Source organism: Acomys minous (genome assembly GCF_964271855.1).
Source record: "Acomys minous genome assembly, chromosome: 12".
Lineage (NCBI taxonomy): Eukaryota > Metazoa > Chordata > Mammalia > Rodentia > Muridae > Acomys > Acomys minous.
In genome coordinates, this window is record NC_140493.1 from 104,498,706 (window position 1) to 104,523,051 (window position 24,346).

The 24,346-nt window shown below is 44.7% G+C and overlaps 1 long non-coding RNA gene across 1 annotated transcript in view; it reads right to left on the bottom strand.

The window, feature by feature from the left end:
* Nucleotides 1-24,346, bottom strand: part of LOC311578283 — a 150,583-nt gene that overhangs the window by 88,540 nt on the left and 37,697 nt on the right. The window contains exons 5-7 of the long non-coding RNA XR_014772811.1: nt 20,830-20,987; nt 12,905-13,052; nt 4,372-4,455 (exon numbers count right to left, since the gene is read on the bottom strand). This is a non-coding gene — a long non-coding RNA (uncharacterized lncRNA). The remainder of the gene's footprint in view (nt 1-4,371; nt 4,456-12,904; nt 13,053-20,829; nt 20,988-24,346) is intronic.

Genomic DNA, 24,346 nt, shown 5'->3' on the forward strand with positions numbered 1-24,346 from the left:
AGGGAGAAAAAAAAAATTAAGATACCACCATAAAAGCACAGAGATTAAATCGTTTCTCCCCACCTTCTGAGAAGGTTACACCAAGGTCAGGAATGTTCGGTCACAATTAATGTCAATCTGGCCCCATTGTAAATATTTGGCTGGGAACAAAAGGGTTGCTGTCACCTGGCCAATCCCAGACTCCTCAATATATTCTGTCTAGGAATTCGGTGCGCTTGGGTACAGTTTCACTTTCAGGAGGACATACTTTCCCAAGGAGAGGGAGGGGGCAGCATGTGCTATCAGGAACTGTGTGCTGTCTAGTGTTGACTTGACAAGGTTTACACGCTTCCGTGTGTACAAAGTCCGCTTGATAGAGGGAATGGCGGGGGAGGGGAGGAGTCGTGTGAGCTGGAAGGTGAGAGATGCAAAGAGAAGGGGAATCAGATTTGCTTTGAAGGAAGGCCAAGCCAGGTGTATCTCTCAGGGGACGTGAGGGCAGTGTGAGGGTGGGGGCAGGGGCGTTGTAAGATCTAGTAATTATCCTGGCTGGTTCTTGTGAAATCAACCAGAGCCTTACAGTGGGGCATGGGAGTCAAAGTGGAACCCAGAATTTTCATGCTCTGTTGAGCGCAGGCACCTACTTAGCTCCAGCTGCAAATGGTGGTCAGCCAGATTCATTCAATATTTATTTTATTCTTTTTTTATTAATACTTTTAAATCTAATTTTTACAGCCTTATGTACATAGCCATGTATTGTGAACATATTCAGTCCTGAGAACTTTTCTTATCCCCCTTTTCATCTTCCCCAATATGGCTCCCTGGACTTTCATGTCATCTACACATGTGTGTCTGTGCTGTGTGTGTGTGTGTGTGTGTGTGTGTGTGGTGTTTTATGTGTGTATATGTGTGCCCTTGTGGGTTGAGTGTGTATTGAGTGTACATGTGTGTTGTGTACACAGATCTTTTTATGATGGGTTTCCTGAACTTCTGATCCTCCTGCCTCCACCACCTGAGTGTTTGGGTGACATGTGTACACCAGCATGCTGGGCTTATATGGTGCTGGAGAGCAAATGTGGGCATTTGTGAATGCTATGTGAGTATTCCACACCCTGAACTTTATTCCCTCCCTTTATCTATTTTATAGCACATCAAAGAGCTGGGACTGTGGCACTAATTGGGGGGATATTTTTATTTGCCTTATAAATAACCATTAACATGTTGGGGGTGGGGAAGGAGCCTAAAACTGACTAAGATATCTGACAATGCCACAATTACTCAGCAATTTTTTAAATTTTTATTAATGCTTTGAGAATTTCATATAATGTATTTGGACCATATTCCCTCCTTTCCCAACTCCTCCCAGATCCACTCCCACCACCTACCCTTCCCACTCAATTTCATGTGTCTCTCTTTCTTCCTCTTCCTCTCCTTTTCCCTCTCTTCTTTAACCCAATAAGTCTATCTGTGTGGCACAAACACTCTTGTGTATAAGTTTATGCCCTGGACCAGTGGTTCTCAACCTTCCTAACGCTGTGACCCTTTTATACAGTTCCTCTTATTGTGGTGACCCCAAATATAAGATTATTTTCATTGCTACTTCATAACTGTAATTTTTGCTACTGTTATGAATTGTAATGTAAATGTGTTTTCTAATGGTCTTAGGAGACCCTTGTGAAAGGGTTGTTTGACCGCCCCCTCATAGGTTGTGACCCACAGATTGAGAACCATTGACCTAGAGCATGGTTGACCTTTGAGGTGGCAACACCCTTAAAGAAAATTGACTCCTCCCAGCAGTAATCAAATGGCAATTACTTCTCAGGTATGGGTGTAATGTTGTGTCTTCCTGTCATGGCTGGGCTTTTGCCAAACTTGAGCTTGCATAGGTGTTGTGTGTGCTGTGACAAACTCTGTGAGTTCACATATATAGCTGCCTCCTGTTAGGAGTGAAAACTGCTGTTCTGTTGGGTTGGCTCAGAAGATCTTCCCTCTTACAATCACCCCGCCCCTATTCCTTGATGAGCCTTGAACCCTGGGGAGAGACGTCAAAGAATAAGAGACTTCAGCGTCAAGTGACATCCACATCAGCAAGTGCTTTTAAAGGAGAAAATGAGGGTACAATATGCCATGTGCAGATGGAACAGTGGGTGCAAAGCCATCTGCTACTAAAAATCAGTCAACATGGTGTCACTGACAATGGGCTGGCAAGAGCCAAGTTGAGAAACATTTTCTATTTTAAAAAATGAAATACATATTTAGTTTGTATAGACCCTATAGTCATAATCCAAACAAATTCTGCTGATGAAGAACCATAGCCCACCAGGCAGTAGACAATAAGTGAATGGCTGTGACCATGTTCTAACGAAAAACTATGAAGGATGAAATTGGAATAATCACATCATTTCTACATGTCATAAAGATATTTCCCCAGTGATTAAAGAATGTAAAAAAAACATAGCCTGGCATAGGGAGACACTTGGAGAATGAGGAGGAGGAAAGGAAAAGAAAAGCCTGGCCTGAATACATACTGTCTCAAAACAGTAGTCATAAAGGCTGGCGAGATGTCAGCAAATAGAGGGGCTTGCTGCCAAGCCTAGGCACTGAGCTCAATCCCCAGGTCCTCTGTGGTGGGACAGGGAAGGTCCCTCCAAGTTGTCCTCCAAATATGTGCTGTGGCATTCACATGTCCCACATACTTACATGCATACATATATACATACACACACATAATGCACACATATATATCATTATAATACATATATACAATTATATATATAATTGTATACATGCATATATTTTTTAAATTGTAGAAGATATACATGTATATATACTTGTATATTTAATTTATATATTGTATATTTTATAGTTGTATATATAATATGTAATTATATATTCTACATATATACACATATATAAAGTAAAAGCCATTCTTAGCTCGGGATATGATAAAAATAGGAGCCAACTTTGTATAAAGATCTTAGTTTTCGAAGTACAAAATGAAGTTGCCATTCCTGGAGGCAACAGCAGTCCCTTCACAGCTTTGTCACTCTGCCTCGTTCTTCTGACATCAACTAAAGTCCAACTATGAGCCTCGTTTTTTGACAGTGCAGAACACAGTGAACAACTATGGATTACTGACTCCCCTGTGGTACACTAGGCATTTCACTCTGGGGTACACCTGTAATTGTGAAGGAAAACCATGCCATCCTTCAAGGCTACCCCTGACCCTGCTGCAGAGAATATCTGGCTTACAGAACAATGTAAATTTCAGCTTTGCCTGCCAGAACTTCATGTACATCATGTTAACATCAGGTTTATATTAAACATTTACATTAGAGACTAGACTAGAAGATTAAATTGTTTTCATATGCTGCAGCCACTGAGGGAAGAGCCCCACCGACTCTCTGCACATATGGTTCTGCGTGTCTACATGATAATGATCAGACAGAAGCCATCAGAACAATCAGAAATTGAGTCCTCACAAAGGTGGATGAGGCCCAATGCAGGATTCACATAGACATTAAGAAGTCTCCATTTATTCAGCCTGTGTCCTTGTGTAGAAATTCTTCTGAATCAAAGCATCCCATCTAGAAGAAAAGCGCTCAGGGAGGCTCAGAAAGTCATCAACACACAAGTCTCAGGAAGTCCCTAAAATTTACCAAATTCACAAAGCCCCTCCCTGTTTAAGGTTATATAAGCAATAAGGACTGCTGAGAAGAGGAGACTCTCTCACCTGCTGAAATGCCAGCAAGCCACACAGAGCTCCAGGGTTCCACCTTTCTTGAGCTGTCACCCATGATGGGGCAGGCTTTCAGGGATGCAGCTATTTTTGAGCCATCCACACTCCTGTGCATAGCTTTTCCCCCATACTCTTGTAAGCATCCATAACAAATTCACCGATTCACCAAGTTGGACTTCGGTGGTGTATCTATCTACTTTGGTCTGTTGTAGAGTCCCTATCTGGGGTGAATAGTTATTTGTTCATGTCTCACCTAGGAGCACCATCACTACGCACTAGTCTGCCTGCCATCCCACATCCCCCCTTCTGGAGAAAGGTAGCATTTCTCACACCAGAGATTATTGCTTCAACTCAGTATTTAGAACTAGGGCCTTTGGCTCCCCAGCACCAGCACTTCCCAACACACACACACACACACACACACACACACACACACACACACAGTCATTCACATTTTTATCCTTCGAGTCGCTTATGTCATGGCAAAGAAAGCTGGATGCTACAGAGTTCGGAACATCTGGCTGGGGAGATTAGAGATTATGCAACAAGTTCATGTAGGAACGCGGTTCTAAGTCAAGTCTCTTAGGAGCACTGCTGCTGTTCGGCTGTGGAGCTCGGGCCTACGGACAGAGAAGCAGCTGAGAAGCACGCACATGGGTCTTGCAGGCTCCCCTGGATGTCTTCATCCAACCACAGATGCGAAGACTCACCCAGGCCACTGTTAACAAGCACATGGTCTGTGGAAGAAAAAAAAAAGAAAAAGAAATGTTTTTGTGGGGGAAGAAAAAAAAAACACCACCACGGACGCCAAGTGCAGTGGCTGGAGGGGAGCAACGCTGGTCAAGGGTATGATTCATTAGGTCTTGTCTGAGTGTCAGATGTTCAGCATTCGGGCCCATTGCCTCAAATTTAAATCATCTTTTAAAGAAGTGCCGGAAGAGGTGCTGAAAGGCAGGGCACTCTGTTCCCTGTCTTGAAAAACAGTGTCTGCCTGCAAACTGCGGCGCAACTTTGCATTTTGGCCAGACACCCCGCGTAGAGCTCTGCTCAAGCTCCGGATTCTTTTTTTTTTTTTTTTTTAATGGTCACCCAAAGGCAGGAAGAGAAAATAGTATTTTCAGAAGCGAAGGAATCCCTCCTGGTGGCATCTGTGAAATTTTTTTAGAAAATGAGAGAGTTAAAAGGCAAGCCTCGCTACGCTGAGAAACTCTATCAGGCAGCTTTCCTAGGGTCCAGGAAGCCAAGGCCTCCTCCTCCTCCTCCTAAGAGCTGCTGAGAGGGCTGCGCCCCTGGAGTTGTTCTCAGAGACTCGAGGAAGCCTGGCCAGTGGGTGCTTTTATCAGCACCAATTAAGAACTGAGGCTAACGTTACTACCCCACCTTGGATCATTGCCAACGCCCAGAGGCTTGTTGAGTCTCCAGATTGGTTCCCGAACAACCTCCCAGCGCTTCTGAAGACTGTAGCTGCCTCCCTCTCCTCACACAAAGAGGAGTGTGTATCCTTCCGAGATGAGCCCTGACGACAAGATGCTCCCTGAAACTAGCAAGTCACAAAACAAATATCCCATGATGCACTCGGAGACCAGATTCATGGAGAAAGGACTGGTGAGGGGCTTGGGGCCTGGAGGAAGATGAAAGGAGCCAAAGGGCATTGATGACTGATGGGGATGGAATTTTGATGATACCAGATGAAGAATTCTAGAGGTACGGGTGGAGATAGATGCATAGCAAGGTATTGATGTCAGTGATAACATTTGAAAGTGATGAGGCTAGTACCCTTGTGGTTTGTACTCTCTTTTTTTTTTTTTTTAATCTTTCAAGGCAGGGATTTTCTTCCAAGCCCTGGCTGATCTTGAACTCACAGAGATCCACTGGACCCTGCCTCCTGAGGGCTAGGACAAAAGGTGTGTGCCACCACTTTACGCTACCATTAAAAGAAAGACAAGAATGAGACAGCACGTTATGAGGGGGCTAGGAAGCCCCCAGGTAAAACTCCAAGGACTTTCCCACATGCAGCTTACAGGGGTTGGGGTTGAGACTCATCCCTACAGATGCTCAAGAACTTTTGACAGGACATGACGCTTCTCTGAGAAGCACGTTCTTGCTGAAAGAGATATCGCCCATCATTCCTTAGGCTTTTGCTGACCCAGCCACTTAGCAGTGAGGTAGAAGATAGTTGAGGCTTAACTGGGAAGTCAAGGCGGTTGAGTTTCCCTCAGTGCAAAGAGGACCCAGCAGGTAGTTGACTGAAGTTGGAAGGCTGGCTGGGGAGTGAGTAGACATGGGCAGATTTAAAAAAAAAAAAATAGCACAGAAAGAGCTGTGGTGACCACTTTGTTTACAAGTGCGTAGATTCGCAAATATTTTCACAGGTACAGATCATACAATGTTCAAAACAGACCTCTGGTGAATTGACACCATCGCAGGCCTGGAATAGCCAATTGTGGGTTGGGGGCCTGTGCGTAAAGTGTATAGACTTATCAGTGCAGGTAGCTGTACCTGTGCACACTTGTGGATACCATAGGAAGGCATGGGTACCCTGGCCTATCGCTCTCCACTTTATCCTATTGAGAAGGGGTCTCTGATTGAAGCTAGACCTGGGCCAAGCCACCAGCAAGTTCCGTCCGTCTCTTCTCCTATCTCAGCTCCTCACAGTACTAGGGTTACGATTGTGGCCACAGCCACATCTTGCTTTTCACATGGCTGCTGAGGATTTGAATCTGGGGTCCTCACGCTTACACGGCAGGCACTCTTTCTCTGGGAGCCAGCTCCCTGTTGTTGCCTTTATATTTTGACGTACTTATCTTCAGCCTACTGGAAGATTACAACGCTTAGAAGCATGGAACCAGTAACTAAAACAGACTCAGTTCCAGTTGGGATTGGATGAATGTTTTCCTCGGTGGATTGGCTGGTTTGTGTTCCATTCAAAATAATATTCTTTGCCTTTTTACTAATATATCAGTCAAAAAGGATAGGAAAGGAAAGGAGAGGAAAGGAAAGGAAAGGAAAGGAGAGGAAAGGAAAGGAAAGGAGAGGAAAGGAAAGGAAAGGAAAGGATGGTATCCTTATGGTGGCTGGGTGATGGAGGTGGATGTCAATCTTTGAAATACACTAGATTAAAATCTTTGGGAAACACCCTTTGGGGGAAAAAAATCACAACCAAACTCAACATCTCTGAATACATCATTCAAGCTGCCAAGTACTAAGGTTTCCTTCTTAATCTCTTCTTTAAAAATTTGTTTTCATTTTGAGACAGAGTCTCATGTATCCCAGGCTGGCCTCAAACTCACTATGCAGTGGAGGTTGGCCTCCACCTCCTCAAGTACTGGGATTCCAGGCATATGCAAGCATGCCCGGTGTATGTCATGCTGGGGATCTGGCTCATGGTTCCATGCATGCTAGGCAAGCACTCTGTGATCTGAGCTGTATCCAGCCGCTCCATTCTAAAATTGTGTCCAATTTTTAGAATCATAATATACACATTGGCTATATAAGAAATAAATGCAACCCAAAACACACAATATAGCACCTGGCACCAATTACTGTCACCATGAGACAGACGACCATTGTGATGGTGACTTCTTTAATCAACCATCCTGGACATGCACACCTGAAATGCAATTGCTTGTCATGATGCCTCCTTTATCCTAAGTGTAAATTCCTTCCCTACAGTGACTAAATAATAGCAAACCAAGTGGTGAACCCATAAGGTTTACTCTGAATCCTTTCTAGATAAATATGATAAGATTTCAAAGGGTGCTTCTGAAAATGGCAATCTCCTTTCTGCTTTGCTAACCTTTTTTTTTTTTCTTCCAAGACAGGGTTTCTCTGTGTAGCCTTGGCTCTCCTGGACTCCCTTTGTAGACCAGGCTGGCCTTGAACTCACAGCGATCCGCCTGTCTCTGCCTCCCGAGTGCTGTGATTAAAGGCGTGTGCCACCATGCCTGGCTCTGCTGACCTATTTTGAAAGCTTTCCTTACATGATCAGAAAAGCTTCGTCACCATTCCTTGAGTTCATCTACCTTGAATTTCACTTCCTTAGAGGAAAAGAAAGAAAGAAAGAGAGAGAGAAAGGTATGTCTTCATGAAGCAGAGATCAGCCTCATATACACGGGGAGACCCTGCCTCAAATACAAAAACAGCAATGAAGAATGGCAGCCAAACAGTGTGCCATGAACTTAGTGATGCAATACTCAGCAAAAAGGACGAAACAGAAGGAATCTCGTCATCACCTGCGATTCATCCTAATACAGTTGAAATAGAATTCAGCGGGAGAGTATTGATGATTGAGAAAACTTCAAGGATATACACGCTTTTGAACGAGGCTGAAAACCTTGGTGCTTGGAAATGTATTTAGACTATCCCCACCCCCACCCCCACCCCCACCCCCACCCCCAGCCTCCATCGCTTTCATCCATCTGGGCCTCTCCCACGATTACACCACCAGATAACATTTCCTAGATACACACACGTTGAAGAGACTTTGCTGGTCTCAAAGCATCCACATCCATCCACGAGTGAGTCCATTTCAAGCACACATGCATGTCTGAGCAGGGCAAAGAAGTAAGCTGAGCAATTGTGTGGTTTGTCTCTGTGTCGGCAGTAAGTTACTAATCTCCTGATTGGAAACAGACTTGTACGAATTAGGAGCTGAAATTGGACCAGCCACTGCTGTGTGTGCAGGATGTAAAGTGAATAAAATGAATGGGGCATTAACCTCCAACCACTGAATATTAATCAGCTTTTCATAAGAAAGAAAACACACAGCCTGCCACACTAAATATTTTCAGCGCTTATTGACAGGATATGATTTCCTTTCTCCCTCAGCCCAGCTTCTTCCAGTCAAAGGCTTCCAAGCCGGACAATGGTCAGCTTGACACAGATTAATGTGTGATTTGAAAGGGCTCGGGTTCCGTGCCAAGGGTGGGTGGAATTCTGAATGTGTTGGGCCTGATGAAATGATAGGCCATTATCAAAAGCATGGCTGCCTTCGAGTCCCTTCCTACGAACGAGAGCCAAGCTGAGCCCAAGGGGACTTTGCAGAAAGACCACTCAAGGGAACGGGATGACCTCACAGGGAATGTGAGTGCGCACAAAGAGAGAGGCCTGGAGATGGGAAATGATTCCTTGTGGACTGATGAGAGAACATACGCCCAAGGGTGCCTGAAAGATAAAAAGGATCATTTAACAATAGAGTGTGGGTGGAAACAAAATTGATAATAACCGCTTCTTTCCCTTGTACAGTACAACTGATTCTTCTCAAATGGGTAAAGTCTTGTATTCACGCCATGTAGTGATAAGAAAGCATATATTATATCTGCTCACATTTGGCCTTGCTTAGTGTATATAGCTATGCATGCCCACATATAAACAGACCTTCATGTATATAGACTGTATCAGTTAAAGACTGAATACATCCCAGAACATATTTGTATTGAACCTGCACAGACTTGGTTGTGTGAGTGTGTGAGTGTGTGTGTGTGTGTGTGTGTGTGTGTGTGTGTGTGTGTGTGTTTATTTCTAAGATATTCAGACATTGCTTTATGTGTAGTCTAGGGACTTAAAGGATGCAAGGGGGTATGCCTAGGTTGTATGCAGGGACTACACAGTCTCATGGAAGGAACTTAGGCATTTGTGGACTTTCTTTGGGGGAAACACAAGCCCCATGAATATAGGGTAGCAAGATACTTATAGATACAGATATAGATAGTATTGTTTTGTGTTATGTCACCAAGCAAAGCAATTGAATCTTATTTCATGATTTTCATATTTTGAAATAGCATGTACTATCGATAAATTGATATCAATACCATGTCTAAAACTGCTTAACTAGTAGTAACTACAAAGTTCGTTTAAGGGGCAAATACCATAACTTAAAACAAAACAAAACAAAAACTAAGGAGGAGGTGTTTCTCCCATATCTAGTTTTTTTGGCAGCGGAAGAGTGGTTTTGTTTTGTTTTGTTTTGTTTTGTTTAAGATTTATTGCATTTTTATGTCTGTGTCTGTGCCTGTGCCTGTGCCTGTGCCTCTGCCTGTGCCTCTGCCTCTGCCTGTGCCTCTGCCTGTGCCTCTGCCTGTGCCTCTGCCTGTGCCTGTGTGAGCATTTTCTTGTGAGACCAGGTTCCTGTGAGGGCCAGGAGCCTTGGCTCCCCAGAAGCTGGAGTGGCAGGTGACAGTGAGATGCCCTGTGTAGGTGCTGGGAACTGCACTTGGGTCTTCTTAAAGAACAGTCCATGCTCTTAACAGCTGAACCATCTCTCTAGTCCCCAATTTCCGGTTTATGTAAATATCTTTAAATATTTCCAAGATCTTGGAATATTTTTTTTCATTTATTTTACTAATGAGGCCCATGTGTATGTCTAAGATTTTTCTTTATTATTTAGCAACGAGGAGCCACTTCCCACCCTGAAACAGGCTCTCACAATGTTTCACCACAAAAACCACTAACCCCTGACCCCACAGAACGAAAGCCCCATCCCCACCCAGGAATGTCTTCCGAAGCATCTGAGGGGAAAACACCTCCCCACTCCCTTCAGCTGATGCTAATACTGGGCATGCATCTGCCAGCTTAATGCTACAGAGGAGCTGATGACTGATGACAGCTTCCTGTGTTACGTTGTGGGAGGATGCCATACAAAGAATTACCAAGACACTTTCCCCTACCCACAGAGTTCCCCTTCTGACTGTCCTAGCAAGTGTGAAGGGGTTTTGCAGTTGCAATCGGATTTCCCAAATCAGCTGGCCTCAAGGCAGGGAAAGCAACCGAGATTACTCACCTAAGGGCAGTATATCGGGAGGGGGGGGGGAGACCTCAGGGGGGGGGGAGACCTCAGGCCTCAGGCCTAACTGAGCAGCTGCTGGCTGCTGGCAGGGGATTGGCCATTGGTGGGTCACCCATGCTCCAGGAGATGCCTCCACATCTATGCACGTAGAGATGGTATCAGCTGGACTCTGGGTTATTTTAAAAGAAGTGGCCAGGGGTGGGTGGCACAGAGATAAGAAAGCAGAGAAAGAGGGTGGGGTGAAGTAAAAAAAAAAAGGGGGGGCGGAGGAGGAGGAAGAAACAATGAATTTGGGAAAAGGTTATGTCGGGGTGGACCCAGGGGAGTTGAAGGAGGAAAACGGAGGGGTTGGGAGTGTTCATATTCCATTGTACACATACATGAAATTCTAACAGACTGAATTTTTAAAATAAAACTAAGCTGACTTTAACAAATAGGAAGAAGAAGGGAAAAGAGGTGAGGGCCAGAAAGGAGGCTGAAGGAGAGGTCCAAATACAGGTTACAACTTGCTTTGCTAGCATCGAAGAAGGCTGGGAGGAGGAGGAGGAGGAGGAGGAGGCCAGGGATGCAGGTGACCTGGTTGGCAGCTAGCCAGTGAAGAGGACTCTCCATCCCACCTATAGGGAACTGAAGTTGGACAACTCTAATGAACTTGAGAAGTGACCCTGCCTGGGAGCCTCCGCTAGGAAGCAGCCTAGCTGATGCCTTCGCGTTTAGCGTGGTGAAGCATTTCCCAGCAGAAACGATGAGAAGAAATTGTTCTTCCTCCAGACCACTAGGTTTACGGGAAGTCGCCACAGCAGTACCCGAAACCGAATAGGGACAAACACTAAAGAGTATCTGTGCCAAGACAGCCTTAGATCCTACAGCTGGGGGCTCATAACCAGCTGTAAGAATGATCAGCTCCAGAGAGCTCGGTCAGTAAGTGTCTTATGTGCAAGCCTGAAGACCTGAGAGGGAATCCCCCCCCACCCCAGAAAATCAGCTAAAGGTGTCACACACCTGTAATCCTAGTGCTAGGAAGGTTCGTTCAATGCGCTCCAGGTTCAATGAGAGACCCTGTCTCACAAAGCATGATAGAGTATGCCCGAGGAAGAAGCCACCCGAAGCCAAAGTCTAGCCTCCACAATAACGCATGCACATGAGAAAGAGTGTGCGCATGGCATTGCACACACTCACAAGCACATGTGAGCACATACATGGGCACACACACACATACACATGAATTCATGGCTCCTCCCACTTAATGTCATGGCTAGGGAGTAGTTCCTTCTTTTACAATATAATGCTATAGAAAGAAACAACTATCCATGACCTACAGGCAGCAGCTGCCAGACCCCCTTCCCTCCCTCTGCTTTTCCTGTGTTTTCTATCATAGCATCTTAGTCCAGTTTCCATTGAACATCTTTGACTTCATAGAAGTTGGTGGCTTCTCTAAGGTTGTACCCTTGGTGAGTGATACATCAGAAATTTAGAAATAAGTCCCTAGCGCATTATTCTAATCTTCCCATGGCATTGCTTTCAATTCCCACTTATCATAGAAGCTGGCTAGAGAACTGTCAGAGAAATGACAGCTAACACATAGGCAACCAAAAAGTGTGTTGCGTTATTATGTGTAGAAGGAGCCGGGCTAGCCACCTGCATCATTTAGAGCTCACATCATTAGTAGGCAATGCTGAATGTCTGACTCATTAGTCACTCAGAGAGAGAGAGAATGGATACCTGGGATGAGTTTAGGATGCCTTGTTCTTCCCAAGATCTCATGGCCACTTGTTAACATTCAGGAACCCTGATACCCACAAGCCTGAGACTGCCTCGGAAGATGAAGTAATACAGAATCCTGGGAGGTGTGCTAAAAACCCTCGGAAGAAGACCGAGTGACTCAGCCTGAATAGAGTCCAGAATAGAATCCAGAAACTCCAGGCAGGCACATGCCCAGGTCCTTGGCGAGAAGGAGCTTTATTTGTAGGGTATTAGCATCCTTCCTCATCCCCACCCTTCTGAATTCCACTTAGCATTGCCAGCATCATCCCTCTGGGCTTGCATTTCCCTGTGTCCAATCATTCTCAACCAAGAATCAAAGTTCTCAGTCCCAAGGCAAAACAGCTGCCACTGTCTACTGGGACCAAACCGCACACCGATCCCCATTCCAAGTCCCCTCAGCAGAGAACCCAGAGCTTCGGCAACTCAGCCCTCTGCTGCTGGAGCGGAGGGAGCCTAGGCACATGCAGAGAGCCCTAAAAATAGGGACAGCTTGTTTGTGAGGATCTTGTCTCACTTGATAAAGATGTGGGATCCACACCCTCCCCGTGTTAGGGAATGCGACCCGTGAGGAAGCAAATCACCTGCATAGCAAGCCCAGAATCCATAGAACATGAAGCACCCGCCCTCTTTGAGAATACCTGTTCAGGAGCTGCAGCTATGGCCCAGTGGCTGAGAGAATTTGATTTGGTGCTCCTCACAGAACTTGGGTTTGGTTCTCAGCATCCACGCCGTCAGATCGCAACCACTTACAACTCCAGATCCAGCAGATGTGACGCCCTCTCTGGCCTTTGTGGGCACCAGTTCATACATATGTACACACAGTGACAAAGAAAAACAAAAGATAAAAATAGAATAACAAAAACAATCACTTATCATATTTAGGCTTTGACCAAATATTTGCATATTGGTCTATGGCTGCTCTTTAACCTCTCTGTGTGCTTAGGGTAACTCTTTCAAGGACAACTCAAACTTACATACACACAAATATAGACTGACTTCCCCTTTCATGATGTTGTTTTGTTTCCTTTGATATAGTCCTAGTATGTAACCCAAGTTAGCCTTAAGTTTTAAGTCCTTCTCCCTCTCCTCCTGAGTGCTGGGATTGCAAGTATGAGCCACCAAGCCCAGCCCACTACACAAATGTTAACTGATAACTAATAATGAATAAATACATTAAAACTATTAAAGTAATTAACCATAATCTACTCTACCTCAAAGAAACTAAAATGTAATGTATTTTTAATTATTTATTTTATTTTTAATTGCACATATAGGTGTGTATATGTACACACACACACACACACACACACACACACACACACACACAGGAGTGCAAGTGTCTGTCAGAAGAGGCTAAAAGAGGATGTCAGATCCCCTGAAGCTGGAGTTACAAGCAGCATTGAGATGTTCCATGTGGGTACTAGGCACAGAACTCAGGTCCTCCGTAAGAGCAGTACATGTTCTCAACAGCTGGGCATCAATGTCTCAGGCGTTTATTAAATAGCTGCCTCAAGGCTAGGTTCAAAGGAGCAGTCACATGGGAGGGGGATGGAGAGAGGAAGGGAGGTTCCCTGTGCAGATGGGGGAAGCACCTTCAAAGCCCTGCCCTTGCTCCTCTACACTGAGCTCTTGTGCTTCCTGGCACTCACCCTCTTTGACTTCTGATGAAAGTTTCTGAAACTCCTAAGGTTGCTCCAGGGGATTCTGATGGGTCACCCTCCTTGGGAGAGCCCTCACCCTATATGAATGCTGCCCAGTGAAAGCTGACTAACTCCTGTAGAACATGTTAGGAATCGAAGAGGACTCAGCCAGTTTGGAATTCTGATTATGCTGTTATTCACCCTGATACAAAGTCATTTCTTGCAGGTAAGGCACCTTACTCAGTTCACCTGCCAAATGATGCCCTGTTATGTCCCTTTTGAAAAATGGGGACTATGCTTTCCTGTTTGGGGGAGAAAGTACAATCACATAGATACCAGCCAGGAAGGAAGTGGAGGACCTAGGTAAGTGGAGGACAAAGGTCATGGGGTCTATGAATGATGGAGCAAAGACATATCCTCCATCTCCAGGGAGGAGCACACAGGGAAGAGAGGGGTACATTTGGCCAGACATGGCACAGCAAGTGGCACACCTCCAACTTCTCAGTGCACCTCCCAGCTCCTCCACCACTGCCCATCTTCTATCAACCAAGAGACTTCGCTGACAGTAACTCAGAAGGAAGGAAGGGGGGAAATAGTATTGTATTTATTTACTTCTTCTCAGCTAATGGGGCTCACGAGACTCCTGGGATCTAGCTATCAACTGCCATCATTCCACCTCCACTATGCTAGAAACCTTTTGGAAGCCAGTCCTAAGAGCACAGTTCCTGACGAGGACACTGGCGGGCCCAAACCTTCAACTCTGTCCCTCCCGACACCACCAAGGGCAGCTATCTCTGGAACGCTGAAGGCATTTGTCCTGCCCCACCACCAACACATGGCTCACTACACGAGCAACCATGATGGGTCCCAAAAGGGACAGCTTCTTTTTGACTCCCATACGACCACCACCTTTTGTCTTTTGTCCTTTTTATCATTTTAGAGAAACACCACTCAGGACATTTGCAAGAATATGGGAAGTGGCCAGCTTTGGAAGAGACGTATTTTCTCAAATGGAGAAGTCTTCCTCCAAGTCCAGCAAGTAGACGGAGGGGGCAGGGTCTATCCTCCTCAGAACAGAGGGAAGGGGAAAGCCCACTCAACTTTACAAGCCTGTTCCAGAAAGGAAGACCAAACATGATTCAAACACTTCTGCAGCTGTCACACCAGTGCTGCTTAAAAGTCCCACCCTCTCTTCTGGCATTTAATACAAAATTTCCCACCTAACAGAGGGTCGGGATGACAACTGACTTTTTTTAAAGTATTTATTTGGTTTTTTTTATACATTTATTTTATTACACATGTATAAGACAAACTACACACAGCAGGGAGAACCACGTGACAATCATGAGAATAATGAGTTCTATACATGTTACATTCATAGTGACTTGGCCATCTGCATTGGTCTCCTTTGAAGCAAGTGTCTTTCCTGTCTTGTTGCATCTAGATTTCCGAATGAGATTCAATATCTATCTTACCTCAACTCTAATAGCTTAACTTCTTTATCTTGTTCTTAAAGGATCTTGTCCCCTAAACAGCTAAACTTGGACAACCAACTGATAATTAGACAGATGGGACAGAGTGCAATCTCTCCCACTCAGCCTCCCAGAATTACCTGAAGTATTTACACATAATCCTTTTCCCCTAGTGGGAAAATGATACACTCTTGCTTATTTCCTCAAAGACCTGGGGTTTCCAACACAGTGCTACGTGAAGAAAACACCATGCTGAAGGAAGCAAATGAGAGAACTACGAGGCGGGGTTGTCCCTCTTTCAAATGCAGACAGAATTAAGTTGTTTTCATTAACTCCTTATCAAATTCGCTGACTTTGATTCTCTAGCAAAAAATATATATTTTCTTTAGAAGGGGGTGGGCGTGGGAGGGCTGGTAGGTATTCAGGAAATAGCAAGTTCAATTCAGTTTGTTCCCCTCTGTGAAGAAATCATTTGGCAAGCCAGGGTGGCTTCTAATGTCAGTTTTACAGGGAGACGGTGGTGGAGGGGGAGAGGGAGAAGGAGAGAGAGAGAAAAAAAGGGGGGAGAGAGAGAAAGAAGGAGGAAGGAAGGGAGAGAGGGAGGGGAGGGGGAGAGAGAGAGACAGAGAAACACAGAGACACAGAGAGACAGAGAGACAGAGACTTCCTAATAGAGAGCAGAAGCAGAAGTGGTTCCCAGTCTGTCATAGGGAAGGGCCAGGAACCCAGCTTCTACTGCAGTGAGAGTACAAAACCTTGGCAGAGGTGAGGTGGGAAGGGGCGTGGAGGAGTGGCGTTATTATTATTAATTTTTTTAGGTGTGGCAATATTGAGGTCTAAAAGTGAAACAAGAACTTTATTCCCTCCTTCTACCCAAATCTAAGGAGTTCTAGCCTCTCTTCTCTATCAGGGAAGTGCTAGATGAATTTCTTTTCTTGTTGCTTTGAACAACAACAACAACAAAATGCTCAGAAAACTGGGGGATTGCCTTGACTACATTCACGGAGCCTGATGCAAGAACACTGTGGGTGGCACCATTCCCTGAGCTCGGATCCTGGACTGTATGAGTGGAGAAGGTAAGCTGACTGCAAACAGACACCTATTCTCTCTGTTTGTTCTTTTGGGTGGGGGGGGGGTTGAATCAGTGTCTCTCTGCATAGCCTTGGCTGCCCTGGACTCTCTTTGTAGACCAGGCTGGCCTCGAACTCACAGAGATCCACCTGCCTCTGCCTCCCGAGTGCTGGCATTAAAGGCGTGCACCACCGTCCAGCTAAATTCTCTCTGTTCTTGACTATGGATGTGAGGAGTTTCTTCACATTCTTTGGTGCCTTGATTTCCCTGCAATGGAGGACTGTGTGGTGCTTTAAGTGAAAATCATCCCTCATAGAGTCAGGTAATGGTCTCCAGCTGGGGTCACTATTTGAGGAGGTCCTGGATCCTTTAAGAGGTGGAGCCTTGCTAGAAGAAGTAGGTCACTGAGGGCAGGCTCTGAAAATATATAGCTCCCCTCCACCACCACCACCACCACCACCAAACTGCAATTCGCTTCCTCTCTTTGTTTCGTGGTTGAAGACGCGAATTCTCGGCTTCCTGCTCCAGCCTCTTGCTGCCATGCCTCCCCCACCACAAGGGACTCTCCCTCTGGAACCATAAGCCAATATAAACCCTTGCTCCCAGAAGTCACTCTGGGCCATGGGGGTCTTTATCACGTCAGCAGAAAGTAACTCCTGTAGACTGGACTGTGGCATTGTGGGCTGAGACGCGTTCTTTCTCTCCTAAGTTGCTTTTCTCAGATATTCTATCACGGTGATGGAAATACGATGCTCGTCAAATAACTAAACCCCTCTTCCCAAAATGTTTCTCCGCCCCACCCCCCACCCTCCTTGTATCAACGTCATCACAGGCCTAGTAAGACATATCCTGCCAGCCTATCGGGAAAGCTAATCCTCCTCGCCTTAGTGCTCTTGGCAAAGCAGGCTGTGCTGAGTGAATTTTTTTTACCTTATGTTAACAGACGCCTGTGGTCCTTTCCCTACCATGTATCAAAGAATATCTACATTTTATCATTCTTAGTTTGGTCGTTAATATCACAAACCCCTTCCCAGGCCATTGTGCCATGTGGGAAAAGGTATACACACTGGACTGGCAACCCCCACAGCACTGTGTCCCCGGTCAGATGCCATCCTCAGCCCTCCTGTGGAAAAGGGCAATATGTGCAATACAGACATGGCAACGCCTAGTTCCCAACTTAGGGCCAGTATTAAATCAGCCCGTCAACCTAGGCCTCTTAGTAGGCAGGTGTGTGCACTAAACACACAACTAGCTGGTATACTGGTTCTGATTATCAGGACAGTGTTGAACAGCATCACCTCGATACGTATTCGATAATGCTTAGCTCCTTCCTCAAGAATGAGTCCTTTAGGTTGAGCTTGGGGTCATGGGGCAGAACATCAGCAAGCTAATCTTCAGAGTGGCTAACAACCTGCTAAGAAAAGAACAAAACTCCAGGAGAGAACCCTCTCCTTCGGACTCACTTAAGCAAGCCATTGCGCCTGGATGCTAAGCCAGCTTTTTTTTTTTTTTTTTTTTTTTTTTCCCCTTTCCACTCTGGGAACACATGGCTTCCATTAGCTTTACTGATACTGACACATCCGAGCCTTCCAAAGAGCTCTGGGCCTCTGATGAGTGAAAGGTTTGCATGCCCAACAAGGAAAAGAGGGCTGTGCTGGCAAAGAAAGGCTGCCAGGGGTGGGGCGGTGGAGGTGTTGAGTTTAGGTAGGAGATGGAATCGGGTTCTGCTTTCAATGACTGTCCTGTCCACACCTGAACATAAACTAGCCACACCTGGTGACGTTTCTGCCACTTTGCAGCCCTGATGCAGATGTCATTGTGAGTTTACAGCCTCCATTAATCAGCAGGCGGGTCCAGCTAACAGAAGAACCGTTGACGGTGAACGCACACCCTCTGGGAGGTTCCTAATCTAAAGCAAAGCCTGGCCTGAATGCTCAAACGCACAGTTCCTTTTAGTCTGTGTGCTAAGGGCATCCGTGTTTAGTTGGGCTTCTGAGAAGCAGGCCTGAATGCTAATTAATTTGCAGTTTGAGCTTGTATAATGGCAGTTCAATGCTAAGCTAGCCTTTATCGTCAGTTTCCTATCTTCAAAGCCACGGGGTCCACCTTTACACTGCACAGGGGCGCGGGGAAACCTCGTCAGAAAGGGAAGAGATGATAGCGCCATACTTGACTAGAGAAACTAGGAACAATGTTTTGCTCTAATGTGCAACCCCAAGGAAATATGGCTTTGTTTTCTTGACTAAAGAGGGGGACCTTACTTACTCAGGGCATTTTATCTCTCAAAGCATTTGTAGTTTGGGACAAGGCAAGAACCAGCAAGCAGTGGTGACTAAGGTTGAAGGTATACCACTTTTTTCATGCACCAAATCTCTGCAGCCCTGTGAGCCCGTGAGCTAGGCAAAACAGTGTCATTTGCCTGTTTTCAAGGTAAAGAAGTCAGACTGAAAGAAAGAGCTCACCTTCATTCGGATCCTGACTCCTGCCAAAATCATATTTAAACCCAAGCAAAGCTCTCCTCCCTGTGTCTTCATGGCCTCAGCCACCCAATGGTAAAAACAACACTTGCCACTGTTGGGGTTCATGAGGTAATACGATGCCTAATGGTGTAGAAGTGCTGACTGATCCTCTGAGATATGGGGGTGTTTACAGAGTGTTTGCCACCGTGATTATGAGGCAGGAAAAAAAAACGTGGAAGATTTGGAAGTGAAGAATGAGGCAGTAAGATGAATCCAGGGAATCCCGGCACAGAGGCCAGAACTACAAGCCCTGGTGTGTGTGTGTGTGTGTGTGTGTGTGTGTGTGTGTGTGTGTGTGTAAGCACTCACTCCATGGCCATCCCATCTGCACTCCACATTCCACCCCTGATCTCTCCAGAAAGGTACTGAGGCTTTGGCTTAAGTAGATCTCCTCATAGACAATCACAGGGACACTGGGAAACCTCTACTCTGTCATCGGGAAAATATATGACATATTGGCCCCTAGGCTTTTCAAGGCCACCAGGAAGGATGTCTCCCAGCTTGGCAGCTGGTCATGGAAGGTACTATTTCTTGCTTGGTTTTCAAAGACACATCCAAAATGTGGGGGGGGGGGTGGAGAGAGAGAGAGAGAGAGAGAGAGAGAGAGAGAGAGAGAGAGAGAAGAGAGTGTGTGTGTAGAGGCTGAGACCTGTGTCCATTACTATAGCACCTTACTAAATTGAGATTTCTTGTCAGACGTGGTCTTATACGTCTTGAATGCATTCACTCATAGGTTTCTATAACAAGGAAGAAAAAGTGACCAACTCACTTTACTGTCTTGCTCACGACTCGGGGTTACCTAGAAGATTGGGATTTCAAATGTTAGAACCCAGAGAGTCGTGGGCATGCGCAGGCAGCTGGTCAACCTCCACAGAGTTGGTTTGTCTAGGTCCTTATTTAATAAGAGAAAGAATTCTAGTTATTCTGAGGAGTAAAGATCTCATGGCTGCTCAAGCTAGATGCTATTGTTAAATATAGACTGTTGAACCACAAAGAACGCTAGCTGAAAGTTTTTTCTATAGTGGGGAAAATGACAGTATGTCAGCAAATCACCTATCTATCCCTTCCTTTGCTGCCTGGACTGTGTTTTTGTTGTTGATGTTAGTTCTCATTCTGGTGGGTTTTTTGGGGGGTCTCCCCCCCTCCTGCCATGTTTTATAGTTGATATTCTTCTATGGGATTTGGAGTCTATTCTGAAATGTTCAACCACACACTTTCATTCTTCTAGTCTGCCTTTTGGAGGGATGGGTGGTGTTAGCATTAATAACTCTAAAATAATCAAGACTTGCTTTCTTCAAAAGTTTTACTCCAGGTTGGATATCTCTAATCTGAAAATGCAACTTCTAAGATGCTCTACACACCAACACTTTCAGTGTACTGGGATTCAACTGGAAAAGACTACTCAAATTAAGTTAAAAAAAAACTGAAAATCTTCAAAATCTGAAAGCATTTCTGTTCCAGAACATGTGGAATATAAGATGCTCAACCTGCATGTTACTTTTCTTTTAGCAAGAAATTTTAGAGCTAGCAAGTGACTTTCTGTGAATTAGAATTTCAAAGCCACCAGTGACTCTCAGTGAGGCATTTTCTTAGCTCCTGTATACTTTCCAAAGCTACACGTCATGTGGTACACTAGATTATAAAACAAACTCATAGAATGAATCAGATTGTATTGTCATGTGAACCAGAGGAGTCACCAACTCATTAGGCAGAGGTCTTGGAAGGAAAGAGAGACTGAATCATGGAAAAGCAGTTCCCAGTGTCCCCAGTAATTGTCCTTGAATGAATTTATTTACTCAAGAGCCTAAGTACCTTTCCAAGTGATCCACTAAGTGTGGCTACAAGAACACTGTGGACTTACACTTTGCTTGGGGCCACTGTCAAACAGCAAGAGAAACATGAGCCACTTGATGTGACGGAGGATGAGAGGCCGCTGAAGCTTGGTGGACCACCCATCATCCATCATCCATTCCGTCTGTAGTGGACACGCCCACAAAACGAGCATTAGCATACAGATCCCTAGGTGTGAGAAGATAAAAGGTTTTAATAACTTCATTGAGGAAAAAAAAAAATCACATAAGCAGTGGGTAAAAGCCACACTGTGTTGAGGAGTTCAGGCTTTCTTTCAGAATCCTAGGGATAGATGAGCCTCTAAAGGGGCTTTGGCTACAATCAAATGAGAGGGCTCCCGGAGAGGGCTGTGCTCTTCAGGTGAGTGGCGTTTCAGGCCGTGATTTTCCACTCTGGTTTTTGCCAAATTCTAGGCTTGCTTCCATTAGCTCACTGGAGCTCTGGTTTCGTTCTTTCTTTCTCTCTCTCTCTCTCTCTTTCTTTCTTTCTTTCTTTTTTTTTGGGGGGGGTTTTGTTGTTGTTGTTGTTGTTTTTGTTTTTCTGTTTTGTTTTTTGTTTGTTTTGTTTTATTTTTGTTTGTTTGCTTGGTTGGTTGGTTCTCTTTGCTTTAGTGTCTTTTCTCTTTCTCTGTATGCAGTTGATATGATCTGTGCTTCCTAACTTGTCTCTCAGAAGGCAGTGGCCTCTGCAGTGGCCTCTGTGAGAAAATGGACTTACAAAGCTCCAGTTGAAAAGCACGCTGTGGGTTCCATTCGCTGTGATCAAGTAGAGGGTGGAAGGGAGGTTGATTGGAACCAGAGCTGAGCTACAGACTTTCAATAAGTGAATGGGAGGAAAACATCCCCCCATAGACAAGCTAGTTTTGCTGAATTGGGGAGATTTTGTCATTGAATAGAAGCACAACTGAAGCCAATCCACAAACAGATATTTAAATTGAACTAATTTCCTGTTTGTCTATCTTTTGAGGCTGGGGAGACCTGGATGTGATTCAGAGAAAGGATAGTAAAGCACTATTTGGATTTAGAAGCTGGACATCCTTTTTTTGATTTGTTTGTATTATGTGCAGGTGCAAGTGTGTGTAAGTGTGCTGCGTGTGTGTGTGTGTGTGTGTGTGTGTAGGGATGGAGGTGGTGTATGCACATGAGTTCAGGTACCTAACTAAGGATGCCAGAAGAAAGTACTGGACAACCTAGCCTAGAATCATTGGCAGTTGTGAGTTACCTGTTATGGGTGCTGGGAACCAATCCCTGGTGCCACAGAAGAACAGCACCTGCTTTTATCTGATGAGCCGTCCCTCCAGACCCAGATGGTCCTCATTTTTATACTGCTTTTTTTCCCCTTTGCTTTGTGTTTTTAGAATTTCCCTACAAATTTGACATATACCTGTTCATTATACTCAGCCTTACAAAAGGGAGTTCCCAAATCAGATGAATGAATGAGTGAATAATGAATGGTTCTTATGGTTACACACATTTGTCTCCTAAAGTCTTGACAAAAATTCTGATTCTCACTTATTTGATATACAGTTAGAATCTCTCCTGTCTCAAACCTTTACCACCCAGATAGCAACAGCCTAAAGGGGATCATGACTTCTCTGGCCGTGATGAAGAAAAAGAGAGAGACACAGAGACAGAGAGATGGAGAGAAAGACAGAAAGAGAGAGAGAGAGACAGAGAGAGAGAGAGAGAGAGAGAGAGAGAGAGAGAGAGAGAAATGCAAGCATGTATGCACACAACTTGTAGAAACAGGAGTACATTGGTAAAAAAAAAAAAGGTCATTTTAAAAAAGAACTCCCTACTTTGTATAATAAAACAGATGCACTTAAATTCACTGTTTGTGGGAAAGTATTTTTTAAGAACCCAAAAGGCTGAGATTAAAGGCAGTACTTTGGGTTATTAATTTGTTTTTATGTCCATTGCTTGTCTGTTATATAACTTTAGTCTTTTTTTAGAAAATAAAAATGTACTTGGAAATAAAAGACATGGGTTGGAAACTGGATTCAGATCTGGCCACTTTATCTGATGGATGAAAAACAAGTGGCAGGAGGCATGCAAAGCCATCTGATACCCATCAGCAGTCCTCTTGCTTCTTTTGGAGATTGGCTAATGATGGGGTAATGCTGGCAGCATCCTTCGCTGATGGATTAATTAGTGGATGCTGACGCTGTGCTTTGAGCAAGAAGGCAACACGTGAATCTAAGTATGATCTTTCACCTTCCTGCTAATGATCAGTTAATTAGTGTTTTCTGCCTGTTTTTTTTTTTCTTTTACCGTTTATACAGAGGAGAGCCCATGGGGGAGTATAGAACTTCCAATACTGCCACAGGCTGGGATGGACCTTTGTACATACAACTGGAATTGTTACAAATGAGTTGGGGGATGAGGGGAAAAAAATCAAAACAAATTGTATAAAAAAATTTTTTTAAATGTTTAAAGTCAATGTAATTCAACATAATAAAAGAGAAAGCTTTTAAAAAATGTTCAAAACAAAACGTGACACTGAATGGACTCTCCCCTCTTCTGGTGCTTAAAGCCACAAAGGAACCAAAAATAGAGCTGGGTGTTCCTGCATCATTTACATATTAGTTAGCAGAATTTCAAATTACAGCACGGACTGAACTAATCTGATGCTTTGTGGCAAAACCAGAAAAGTTTATAGGGATGGCAACAGGGACTGAGTATGAGGGAGGAACTTCCCTTCCACCGTTTCTCACAAAGCATCAAGTCCAATTTGAAAAGGATGTGCTAAAGCTAAATGCTACTCAAGACACATTCGTTAGACAGTTTTTTAAATTATCTAATTAATTTATTCATATTACAATTAAATTGTTATCCCATCACTTGTATCCTTCCATTCCTCCCTCCTTCTCGCTTTCACCCTATTCCCCTCCAGTAGGTCTATGACTGAGGGGGACCTCCTCCCCCACTATATGGTCATAGGCTATCAAGTCTCATCTTGGTAGCCTGCTTATTCTTTCTTTGAGTGGCACCAAATAGCCAGAACCTGGAAACAGCCTAAATGTCCCTCAGTTGAAGAATGGATAAAGAAACTGTGGTACATTTACACTATGGAATACTACTCAGCTATTAAAAACAAGGAAATCCCGAAATCTGTGGACAAATGGATGGAACTAGAGATGATCATACTGAGTGAGTTAACCTAGAAGCAGAAAGACTCACATGGTATATACTCACGTATAATTGGGCACTAGCCCAAAAGTCATGTCCCATGAAAGTGTTCACTTACCAGGAGATTAGGATAGATGTGAGGACATCCTACTGGGACTCTAGGTAAGAGAAATATAGAAGATGGGGAAACAGAAGGACCCATAGGGTCCTAGAAACCTACAAGAAGAACATCGTGATGGGTGAATCAGGGCCCGGGGCAGGGGGGCGGGGGAGGGGTCTGCTCAAACTACTGCACTAACCAAGGACAATATAAGTAGTAAACATCGAACCCCTACTCTGATCTACCCAATGGACAGGACATCCTCCACAGTTAAGTGCAGAGCAGGGACTGACTCTGAC